The sequence below is a fragment of the Capricornis sumatraensis genome, chromosome 1 (assembly GCF_032405125.1).
Source record: "Capricornis sumatraensis isolate serow.1 chromosome 1, serow.2, whole genome shotgun sequence".
Taxonomy (NCBI): Eukaryota; Metazoa; Chordata; class Mammalia; order Artiodactyla; family Bovidae; genus Capricornis; species Capricornis sumatraensis.
This window is the reverse complement of record NC_091069.1, coordinates 75,040,782-75,048,695: the sequence shown is the minus strand read 5'-3', so window position 1 is coordinate 75,048,695 and position 7,914 is coordinate 75,040,782. Positions and strand designations below refer to the sequence as shown.

The 7,914-nt window shown below is 41.5% G+C and overlaps 1 pseudogene; it reads right to left on the bottom strand.

Moving 5' to 3' along the window:
• Positions 1 to 6,421: 6,421 nt before the first annotated feature.
• LOC138071910 (large ribosomal subunit protein eL21-like) lies at positions 6,422 to 6,904 on the bottom strand (annotated as a pseudogene).
• Between the last annotated feature and the right edge of the window lie 1,010 nt (positions 6,905 to 7,914).

The following is a 7,914-nucleotide window of genomic DNA, read 5'->3' as shown; positions in this document are numbered from 1 at the left end:
ATCAAGAGACGGTGATATCACTCTATTCAGAGCCTCACCCCCCACCACACACACGGATGGCGAGAAACTGCAACTCAGTTTTCAACTGGGATACCTTCTCACCTGTAATCAGCCAAGTTCCATGGTTAGAGCTGTTTCATGATCGAATGAGCACCGAGGCCCAGCCTTCTAAGGTTCATGTGGTTGCCACATCCAGCTGATCTGGGCATTCCAGCAGACTCTGATGTGAGCGGAAACTCTGGAAATGAGCAATTACTTAATCAAACCTTATATACGGTAACAAATCATACTTAAAGCAGGAAGGAAATAAATAAATCCAGACGGTCTTTCCTTTATTCCTGTGACTTGTGGTCCTACTCTCCTCAGAACCCAGTCCAAATGCCCTGCATCTGTGTTTTCTGCCAAGGGCTAAGTGACACTGTAATCTCAGACCAGAAATCTCTCTGTGCGTCACCTGTCATAACCTGGTTAGCCCTCACAGCACCGTGGTAGAGAGGGACCTCTGTTTCTCTCACTTCACAGAGCTACAGAGAGGAGTGACTGGTAGAAAGTTTACACAGTGAGTAAATGGCAAAGCCAGGACTTGAGCCTGCCTGCTGTGACTCCAGAATCTGTGCTCTGAGCAAATGCTGCTCTTTCTAATCTCACATAAGCCCAAGAAGTCGGCCAACTTATAATGGCTCCTACTTCACAATAGCAGAACAAGGCAGGAGGGGGTTCTGTCCCTTGCTTATGATTACTCGCTCATTTATGAGAGGTAGAATGGAACCCAGCCCAAACCTTTCCAGTCCCATAGCTCTCATTCTTTGTTTCACTGTCATCTCTGCCTTCTTCTTAAAACAAAACAGATTCCCCGGAGAGGGTAATGGACCACCCAGCTATGAGTGTGTTTCTCAGCGTATTCTTATGCGTAGAATATGTGTGGAAACTTGGACAGTGGAGAGACCCAAAGGGGCAGTGACTAAGGTCACCTCTGCCCCTGTAACTATGCCATGACTCTCTTTGTTAACATTCATAATCAGATATGGACCAATATGGGGTAGACAGATACCTAAAGAGATGGAGAGCCATCTATTGAGTGCACTGAGAGAGAATATTCTGTCTCGAGCCCAGGCTAAAAATAAACTGTTGACAGGACACACATCCTCCCTCTTGCTACAGTGTTTCAGGAACAGAGGCAGAATTTAATCATTTCATCCTCTGAAGTGAAGGCCTCTGTGGTTTAATATGCACACATCACAAGTTTCAAATTTCACTGGTGAAATTCAGTCTTCAACAAAAACCTAGCTGTCTCTTCGACTTGAAATGTGTTCTAAAATGTTTAATAAAGGTCTATTGAAACCAATAAAGCATCTCCGGAAAATGCTGGTTTAACCCACACAGCCAATTCTCTTTTTCATAAATTCAATTTGTGTTATTTGGTTCAGGAGACTGTTCTCTGAGCCCCGACATAAGTGGGTGCCAAGGTTGATACTCATGCATGGAAAGTTCTTTGGGAAAAATCATATAATTGATCTCATGTGTCAGGTTTGGTCAGGACTTGGCTGGCTCCAAGTCTTTGCACATCTTTTCCGCCCACAGTTAGAAGTGCTGGACCAACAGTGTTTGGCTCTTCTCTAATCACTGGATCTAGGTAACTCCAGTCTAACTGCCGGTTGGATGGGTGTGGTGGGGCCTGGGGCCTCTGGAATCCACTTTAGCTCTTCTGAATAGACTCATGCTGTTTGTTTATGAGACCTAATCCTTGCACCTTGCTCCTAATGCTGTCTTCCCAGATCCTATGTTCATGTCCCTGCTTACCTCTCTGCCAAGTGCCCTGATTCTTCAGAAAATGGAGAACCTCACTTGCCTATGCTAATCCTCCTTGTCCTCAAATCCAAGGTTTCTCAGATTTGACAAGGTAAATATTTTGCTTCTAATAGCTCTTTGTTTAGGAAAGCTGTGCATTGGAGGATGCTTAGCAGCATTCCTGACTTCTTCCCACTAAATGCCCACAGCACCCCCAATCCAGTCACAGCAATAAAAACGTTTCCAGACATTCAAATATTCCTTGGAAGGGGTGGAACAAATTGCCACTAGCTGAGAACTGGTGGTTTATTTCTGCCCAATGGAAATGAAAGGACTGATGCTCTGTCCTTGAACCCCAGGATGGTTGTGAGCAACTTCCCAGAAGCTTCTGTGATTTCAGTGCTGCCCAACCAAGAAATAGTTGGTTGGCCAAAAGTTTCATTTGGGTTTTTCCATAAGATCTTACAAACCTTTTGGCCAATGCAATATAATATGAACCTCTAATGTGAGTCACGTATGTAATGTTAAGTTTTTTAATAGAGTGGCAACTTAACAAAAAAACAGTTGAAATTAATTTTGGTAATATATGATATTTTATCCAATACATCAAAATTATTATTTTATGCTAAATATTTGACATCTGATGGACTGATATCTGATATCAGTTTGGACTAGCCACAGTTCAAGTACTCAGTAGTACCGTGTAGCAGATGGCTTCTTTATGCGCAGCATTGATGTAAATTTCTAAAATACCACCTCTTTTTCAATTCACTTCAAGACTCAGAATAATATGGTGATATAAGCATGGGGCTGGGGTTTCAGGTGTATCTGACTGAAGTATTTCTGTGTTTCTTTCCAATACTATGGGCTTGAAACTATTAGTTAATCTTTCTAAACTTCCATTTTAATATTTTTCTTGGAGAAATAATTGTTCTTCAAAAAGTTTTCATCATGGTTACCTCAAATAATGCATATAGTGCCTAGTGTGTATGTGTTAGTCACTCAGTCATGTCCAACTGTGATTATAGCCTGCCAGGCTCCTCTGTCCTTGGAATTCTCCAGGCAAGAATACTGGAGTGGGTAGCCAGTCCCTTCTCCAGGGCATCTTCTCAACTTGGGAGCTGAACCTGGGTCTCCCACATTGCAGGCAGATTCTTTACCATCTGAGCTACCAGGGAAGCCCCATATAGTGCCTAGAGCAGATGCTTAATAAGTAGAATATCTCTGTTGCCTGTACCCCTGCTCTCAACAGCAAATGTTCATATTAAATTCCTCTACTGCTAGCCTCTCGCTTGAAACACTACTAATGTTCCATCCTTTGGACACCATGCTCTGGACCTAATTAGACACTCAGTGGGCATGTAAAACACTGATTCCTCCCAGGGGATCCAAGTTTATCCTGCTTGGTCCTGCCCCGCTGCTGTTAATTCAGCAATGTTTAGTGATATCTACAAAAAAATGACAAGTTAAAAAATATGAACCCGCCCTCTCAGTTTCCTTTGATTTTTAACTGTAATTGTTCCACCTTTACTGCAAGTCAATAACGTGAGATATAAGAAAGCATTCTGAGATGTACCATTTCCATCAGGCAGGATCCTGTGTAGCACGGTCTTTTGAGCCACAGTGCCATAATGCTGGCAGGTTTCTTCTGCAGAGACACTCCATCAACATTTTGGCCAATGTTAAAAAGAGGACAAATGCCTAGACCAGCTTGGCTTGACTAGAGGCTGGTTCATCCGTCCTAATGTATAGGATTCATAAAGGATAAAAATGTACCACCATGGCAAAGGCAGCCCATGTTATCTATTGTGCAGCCATAAATATTCATTTAGTTCAGAACTCATGTCCAGAGGTATTGAGGTCAGTTGTTAATGATGGGAAGCTGACAGTATTTCTGTACAGAACTGATTTCTTCATAGTTTACCTACCGTTTTGGGGGAATTCTTCCTCATATCAACCCTCTTTCACTTGTGTCCAAACAAGCATTGCCAGCACAATATGCTAATTCACACTTTCCCATTTGGCTCTGGATTGTCTTTGTCAAAACCTTAAAGGAGGTCATGTTTCCCCCTAATCACCAGGAAGTTATTGTGAGAAGTCTATCAGCATTAGCTGAGAGATATATTCTTAGTATCGAGGTATGTGTCAGGCACTGGGGATGTCAGATGACTAAAGAAGTTTCCACCGGTCTGGACTTCACAGTGCAGGAGGGAACAGCATGTAAATAAATGATTACAATAAGATACACAACTCATACTACATAGAACTTTGGGACCACAGAGAAAGGAGAAATTGTTCATTTATTCATAAATTTATTGAGCACTGAATACCTGTGTTATGTTATGTAAGTAATTGTTAGATTCAGTTCAGTTCAGTCACTCAGTCGTGTCTGACTCTTTGCGACCCCATGAATTGCAGCATGCCAGGCCTCCTTGTCCATCACCAACTCCCGGAGGTCACTCAGATTCATGTCCATCGAGTCAGTGATGCCATCCAGCCATCTCATCCTCTGTCGTCCCTTTCTCCTCCTGCCCCTAATCCCTCCCAGCATCAGAGTCTTTTCCAATGAGTCAACTCTTTGCATAAGGTGGCCAAAGTATTGGAGTTCCAGCCTCAGCATCAGACCTTCCAAACAACACCCAGGACTGATGTCGTTTAGAATGGACTGGTTGGATCTCCTTGCAGTCCAAGGGACTCTCAAGAGTCTTCTCCAGCACCACAGTTCAAAAGCATCAATACTTCGGTGCTCAGCTTTCTTCACAGTCCAACTCCCACATCCATACATGACTACTGGAAAAACCATAACCTTGACTAGATGGACATTTGTTGGCAAAGTAATGTCTCTGCTTGTGAATATGCTATCTAGGTTGGTCATAACTTTCCTTCCAAGGAGTAAGCGTCTTTAATTTCATGGCTGCAATCACCATCTGCAGTGATTTTGGAGCCCCCCAAAATAAAGTCTGACACTGTTTCCACTGTTTCCCCTTCTATTTCCCATGAAGTGATGGGACCAGATGCCATGATCTTCATTTTCTGAATGTTGAGCTTTAAGCCAACATTTTCACTCTCCTCTTTCACTTTCATCAAGAGGCTTTTTAGCTCCTCTTCACTTTCTGCCCTAAGGGTGGTGTCATCTGCATATCTGAGGTTATTGATATTTCTCCTGGCAATCTTGATTCCAGCTTGTGCTTCTTCCAGTCCAGTGTTTCTCATGATGTACTCTGCATATAAATTAAATAAGCAGGGTGACAATATACAGCCTTGATGGAGTCCTTTTCCTATTTGGAACCAGTCTGTGGTTCCATGTCCAGTTCTAACTGTTGCTTCCTGACCTGCATACAGATTTCTCAAGAGGCAGGTCAGGTGGTCTGGTATTCCCATCTCTCTCAGAATTTTCCACAGTTTATTGTGATCCACACAGTCAAAAGCTTTGGCATAGTCAATAAAGCAGAAATAGATGTTTTCTGGAACTCTCTTGCTTTTTCCATGATCCAGCAGATGTTGGCAATTTGATCTCTGGTTCCTCTGCCTTTTCTAAAACCAGCTTGAACATCTGGAAGTTCATGGTTCATGTATTGCTGAAGCCTGGCTTGGAGAATTTTGAGCATTACTTTACTAGCATGTGAGATGAGTGCAACTTTGCGGTAGTTTGAGCATTCTTTGGCATTGCCTTTCTTTGGAATTGGAATGAAAACTGACCTTTTCCAGTCCTGTGGCCACTGCTGAGTGTTCCAAATTTGCTGGCATATTGCGTGCAGCACTTTCACAGCATCATCTTTCAGGACTCGAAATAGCTCAACTGGAATTCCATCACCTCCACTAGCTTTGTTCATAGTGATGCTTTCTAAGGCCCACTTGACATTCCAGGGTATCTGGCTCTAGATGAGTGATCACACCATTGTGATTATCTTGGTCATGAAGATCTTTTCTGTGTAATTCTTCTGTGCATTCTTGACACTTCTTCTTAATATCTTCTACTTCTGTTAGGTCCATACCATTTCTCTCCTTTATCAAGCCCATCTTTGCACAAAATGTGCCCTTGGTATCTCTACTTTTCTTAAGGAGATCTCTAGTCTTTCCCATTCTGTTGTTTTCCTCTATTTCTTTGCACTGATCTCTGAGGAAAGCTTTCTTATCTCTCCTTGTTGTTCTTTGGAACTCTACACTCAGATGCTTATATCTTTGCTTTACTCCTTTGCTTTTTGCTTCTCTTCTTTTCACAGCTATTTGTAAGGCCTCCTCAGATAGCCATTTTGCTTTTTTGCATTTCTTTTCCACGGGGATGGTCTTGATCCCTGCCTCCTGTACAATGTCGTGAACCTCCGTCCATAGTTAATCAGGCACTCTCTCTACCTTTCCTAATTGCTGCTGATTCTGAATTTATGCACATATTCAGTTAAATCAGACAAGTCCAGAGAAAGACTCATCAGTTTAAGCATTTGTGTCTACTGTTTTACACACTAATTTATCTGGCCAAATTAATGATGGGAGGGCTCTGGTTAGTAAAGAGTTGCTGTATATATGTATAATATAATTTTAAGATTAATTATCAGTTAAAGGTCATAACACTGTGAACTCTAAATTTGTTTTATTAATTTATTTTTTACAGTCTAGGTCTTTATTTTTACACCCATCAGGCCATGAGTTCATAGGGGATGGGTTCCAACAGTTCGGGTTCCTTTCCATTGGTCTTCACAAAGTCTGCTTTCCTAGGTGGAGCAGGCTGGTGCTTCAGCTGAACCCAAGTCCCTTTCTCTTTGGCTTCCTTCTTTTACTGATCATTTTCCTTCACACGTTTTGGGAAGCTATCTCAGCTTTTAGAGTGCTTAATATGCTTGATACGCACATTAAGTCTCTTGGCAAGAATCTTGCCCTTAACTTGTTTGTTTACAACGATGCCAACAGCATGCTGGGTAACATTATAGACTCTCCCAGTTTTGCCATGGTAACATTTGTGGGGCATTCCTTTTTGAACAGTATCCATTCCCTTGATATCTACAATATCACCCTTCCCGTAGATTCGCATGTATGTGGCCAAAGGAACAACTCCATGTTTTCTGAAAGGCCTGGAGAACATGTAGCGGGTGCCCCGCCTCTTTCCCTTCGTGTTGGTCATTTTGGCGAATCAGCCTGAGGAGCCGCGGGAGAGACGGGAGGCAGCGGGGACCACGCGCAGGCCTTTACCTGGAAGATGGCGGTTCCCTCTAAATTTGTTTTAAAATTAAATTCTTCTCCTGTTGCTAATTTAACTGCTTTAGTATCTTTCAGGGTCTTAGAGTCTTTATATATATATATATATAACTCAATAATGTTACAAATGTGAACTTATAATGAATTGTGTTTATACACAGACACACATATGTGTGTGTGTGTGTGTGTGTATAAAACAGCTAAAATCTTAGCTTTTCACAGAAAGCTTTTCTTCTTCAAGTTTGTTTTTAAGTCAGTGTCACAGTAGTCCTATAAGGTGAAATATTATTACAGTATTAGTTTTCGGATAAGGTCAATTGAACACAAAAGAGTCAGTGACTCACCAGGCCCTATGTAGAATAGCTTTATCTGCGTTGCCAGAACTGTATCTCAGGTTTCCTGAGTCGCGCTCTTTGAACCTAAAGAGAGAATTTTTGTTTGGTTTACTTATATGTGTCTAACTTTTAAAGGGTATTTCTCAACAGGTTTCCAGTCTTATAAATATTCTAACATCAGTATTTATCCTTTAGTTGAGAAACTTCACAGTTTGATATAATCAATCATTATTGATTGTCTACTAGATATAAAATGTGCAATTACAAAACAGGCAGCAAAATTGCTTTCCTCAAGAAACATCCAATGTAAATATTGATACATAAGATCGCCTTGGCATGGGGTAGGATAATTATAATAGTTATCGTGGAAATGTGCTGTTTGTTCTAACCAACGAAAGTACTGTTGGTCAGAGTTCACTGCATGGTATTTCTGGTTCTAGTGCCCCTGTGATATGTTGGCAAGAGGATAGACAAATCTGCCAGTGAAATAGAAAAGAGAGTCCAAAGATATACCCCCATATCCATAGTTATCTGATTTAAAGCAAAGTTGTCCCTACATTCAAAGGAGAAGAGGATGATATTTTCAATAAATAATGCTGAG